The 4800-nt window shown below is 39.8% G+C and overlaps 1 pseudogene; it reads right to left on the bottom strand.

The window, feature by feature from the left end:
• Positions 1–1412: 1412 nt before the first annotated feature.
• Positions 1413–2022, bottom strand: LOC103587847 (annotated as a pseudogene).
• Between the last annotated feature and the right edge of the window lie 2778 nt (positions 2023–4800).

A 4800-nucleotide genomic window follows, 5' to 3' on the forward strand; every position in this document is an offset into this window, starting at 1 on the left:
GAAAGAGAGAGGAATGGGGGCTTGGCCTCCAGGGCCTGGGGGAATGTGCTTAGGGTGAAGGTTTAAATAATCTACAAGCCTGACAAAAGGAAAAGGGGGCTTACCTAACGGATGAGCCGGTGGTGGATGAAGGATGCCAGCGCCAGAGAAAATGGACGAGGGCGGACCGTCAGTCCCAGGGGTCGCAGAGGAGTATGAGGAGGTCCGAGGAAGGAGTCCCCTGGTGTGGGGTGAACTCCTTCCCAGGTTTCGGCACAAAATGAAAGAAAAACAGACAAGACCCGGACTAATAGTTCACCAGAGAAGTTCTGCTTTATTCAAGGACTGTGCTTATATTTATAGGGAGCTGCGTTCTGGGTTTGGATAGGGGGTGGATTTGGGCGGTAGCTGATTGGATGGGGCTGGGCAGGAAGTGAGCCTTGACCTGTGACTGGCTGAGGTTTGGCGCAGGTGGGCTTGGGTTTTGGCACCAGTGGGCTTGTTTACTGCGGAGAAGAACCCGGAAGGGCGTCATATTGCTAGGGAATGCTTCCCCCCCACCCTCCGCTTGAGTGCCCACGGTATCCTTACATTTGAGTGCCCACGGTATCCTTACAACCGGTTCCTATACAAAGTCCATACAAGGCTGTAGACTCTTCTGGCCCTCACTGTGTTTAACATTTCTTCTGGCATTTGAGGAGCAGACACTATTTGATACCTGAAAGATGCTTGGTCAAGGAGTATAATTTGGAGATGGATTGCATAGTTATAGCTTTAAAGAAAGAGATAATTATTTAGGTAGTCATTTTGGACAATTAGAATTTCACCACATTTGAAAAGCACTTACCACGTTCAGTGTATTTGAATCAGTATAAATTCTGTCAGTTAAAAATGGTGTACTGTACTTTTTTCTATAACAGACAGTCATCCAAGGATGTTCTTTGCCTCCTCAAATTAACCTCATTCACAGATTTTTTTTTAATAAGAAAAATTGTATTTACTTAGAAGCATTCAGAATGTCAACAAAACAGCTACAACTTTTTTTTTCCACGATTACAGAGTGGTATTCAGTTAACAGAACAACAATTATTTTGCATAAGCTGCATCAGAGATGACTGAAGATGAAAAAACTACCACCCCCATGTATAACTAATTTGTGCTGCACCAACAACAACCTGCTTTAAATTTCTATGCCAATTTACAGCCCCCATACTGTGTCAGGCAGGTTAGTGGCTATTGAAATACCACCAGGACAGGGCTGTCTAAAGACACATTCAGCAGTGTGTTAACTATACAAAAAAAGACTCTGTACAGTTTAAAAACAAATCTTAGACAGTCTTACATTTCAATTTTTTTCTTTAAAAGGAGTGAGTTGTGTACAGGGGGGTTAAATGCTTTATAGACAAGAAAAAAAAAACTGTACTAGAACCAACTTATTCATCATCATCATCTTCCTCTTCTTCTTCATCATCTTTGTCTTCTTCCTCTTCCTTCTTTTTGTTGCTTTTTTTCAGCCTTGACACCTCCCCTTTTTCACTGCATCAGGTTTCCCTCTAGCTCGGTGTGCAGCAATATCCTTTTCGTATCTTTCCTTCAGCTGAGCAGCCCTCTTTGCACCAGGCTGCTTGTCCTCTGCAGCAGTGTGGTTCCACATCTCTCCCAGTTTCTTTGCAACATCACCAGTGGATAGGCCAGGATGTTCTCCTTTGGTTTTAGGGCAATACTCAGAACAGAACAAGAAAAAGGCCAAAGGAGGCCTCTTTGGTGCATTGTGATCCTTGAACTTTTTGTTTTCCCTTTAGGAGGGATATAGGCTTTCATTTCTCTTTCATATTGGGCCTTGTCTGCCTTTGCCATGTCTTCAAATTTTCCTTTCTCTTTAGCAGACACTATCTTCCACCTCTCTGAGCACTTCTTAGAAAACTCTGAGAAGCTGACTGAAGCATCTAGGTGCTGCTTCTTGTGCTTCTCCTGACAAGATTGCACAGAGAATGCGTGTGATGACATGTTGCCTCTCGGCTTCTTAGAATCTCCTTTGCCCATGTTTAGTTATTTTTCCTCAGCGAGGCTCAGAGTCGCCCATTGCCTGTCAGGCTCTCACTTGCCCCGGCGCTGTCTCTATGGAGCTCAATGTACTGCAATGATCCACAGATTTCTCTCTCTCTTTTATTCCTTAAAGTGCTTATTCATTCTGTCCTCACCCCACAAGTCTTCCTATGTGATTTTCTAAGATGTAACAAGTTAACAAACTCAAGTCACTTAGCCTATAATCTTTTTAAAAATCACATGTTATATGTGATTTATATCCTTTGGTGATAAAAGCAAATCATGTACATTATAAAACACTGACAAAATAATAAAGACATACAAAAATAAAAATCATTTTTAATACTGCTACCCAGATAAAGTAACTGTTCACATGTAGATGAATAACTAGGTGTCTAAATTGGGCATTTCACTGGCTGAATATGGCCAGCAGATTTTCTTTTTTTTTAGTTTATAGTGTTTTTACAATTTTGAATTTAAGTGTTTATAGTCAGAGTTCTTCTCACATGTGCTGGAGATTGCTGTATACCTCACAGTGTTTTTTGCCAACCTATGAAATGGCCATGAAGATGTCTGAAGAAATTCTGCCTTTGTCAATAAACCCAATACCAGCCTTTTGTTTTGTTTATTTTATAGAATGCTGTAGTACAGAGCTCTTCAAACTTGTTTGATATAAAATACATCCTTTGTTTAAGCATTTATTTTCAAACACTAAGGAGCTTTATGGACACTATTAAAAGTCTTTTTTTTTGTTAAGTCTATTACATTTTAATAGTTTTTGAAGACAATTCAGGATAAAAGCAAGAGCAAAGTGCCATTGTTTGCCTTTAGTTGGGGGGTGTGAAGAGAAAGGGAGTATACACCACATATTTTCTTTTTTAACTTTGCACTTCGTAAAATAGTTTGCATTTTGGTGATTTGCTACCCTGTATGACTTCAGGAGGAATGAATTATTCAGGGTGAATATGCTAGGTATAAGCTCTAAAGTTTTCAGCTATGAAAACAGGAAAAATACATGACATTTTGACTTGACCGTGGAAGATGATTACATGTTTCTAATTTGTATACGTTTCCACGTATGTGATGAGAAACTTTAATAAATCTCTTAAGTTTTTTAAAAAAAACGCCTGGTCCTATGCATGAGATCTCTAGGATCAAAGTGCAGCATTTTTCAGAGCATATTATCATATTATTGTCAAAAGTAAACAGAAGCAATCAGCATTAGATTCTTTCAGTCTTAAGTCTCAAGTTCCCAGTCAGATAATTTGCTTTCCATTGCATTCCTCTCCCTTAGAGGAAAAAGGGCAACTAGCAAAGGGACCCAGCTGCGCTATTCTCGGCTGTCACTACTAAAATTACTGAAATGCTTCATTAATTTGGATGTGTACATACGAACTTTTTGTGCATGTCTCAGGCAGATCTGATCCTCATATCTTTTTTTTTTTTTCTCTTTTTGTCTTTTTTACTGACCGGTAACGGGATCGCAACCCTCGGTGTCACGCCCATACCGGGGACCGGCAATGGGATCGCAACCCTCGGTGTTGCACCCGCACCGTGCTCAGCCAGTGAGCGGGAACCGGCCTCCACATGGGATCCAAACCCTTGGCGGGAGCGCCACCGCGCTCCCAAGTGGCGCACTCTCCAGTGCACCACCGGGCCGGCCCTGATCCTCGTATCTTTAATTGAAGCAAAGTGCGAGATGATAAAATGAGCCAACCAAGGAGGTATTTTAAAGCATTGTACTGTTATTGCCAACTTGTGCTGACGAAACCTGAGATCTGCAATCAGTTGTTTTAGATAACAGCAATGACAGCAATGACTAACAGTAATGTAATGCTTGCTCTGTGCATTTTCTACATTTCAAATCTTGTAACTGTTCTGTGCTGACGAAACCTGAGATCTGCAATCAGTTGTTTTAGATAACAGCAATGACAGCAACGACTAACAGTAATGTAATGCTTGCTCTGTGCATTTTCTACATTTCAAATCTTGTAACTGTTCTATAATCCATTTTACAGATGAGGAAACATGTATCTCTGTTGAATAACTTGACCAAAGTCTCAAAGCTAGTAAGTAGCAGAGCCTAAATTTGAATCTGGGCAGTCTGGCTTCAGGATACATACTTCTTAATCCTCATGCTATTCTGCCTCTGTTGATAACTGAATACTAATTATATTAACTTGAGTTGTTAAGATAACTTCTTCAAAATAAATTAGTTATTTTCTAATTTCACTCATTAGCTGTGTGGTAATTCACATCTCAAAGAGGAGAGTAATTTTAATGAGTAAGGCCCAAATGTTCTGCATTTTCAATCAAATAAACATATAAAACATTAAAAACAGAAAACAACAAAAAAGTGCCAATAGTTGAAAATCTTGAATATTCATAGGTCTTAAATATTTTGATTTATAAACTTATACTGTACCTCTGGATATTTTGTAACTAAGTAAAATTGAAAATCTCCTATGTTCATCAGATTTGTTTTAATTATCAGTGAATGAAATACAACCGAAGAGAATTCAAGCAAAAACAGAGCATTGTTGATTCAGGTTCTTAAGAAGATCAGACTCGCCTCAATCCAAAGATTAGAGGGATGTCAGTGGTACTTCTCTCTTGCTCCATTCCCTTCTCATACCCCAATGCTCTATCACCCCATTCATCTCTACATATCTTCCACATCCATGTGTGTCTGTCTTAATTTATTCTTTCCTCCTGGAGAAAGGGGCTTCCTTTACATGGTGGTGGTGAGGAAGCTGCTTCTGGCAGGTGAATATT

The sequence above is a fragment of the Galeopterus variegatus genome, unplaced genomic scaffold, assembly GCF_000696425.1.
Source record: "Galeopterus variegatus unplaced genomic scaffold, G_variegatus-3.0.2 Scaffold494, whole genome shotgun sequence".
Classification (NCBI taxonomy): Eukaryota; Metazoa; Chordata; class Mammalia; order Dermoptera; family Cynocephalidae; genus Galeopterus; species Galeopterus variegatus.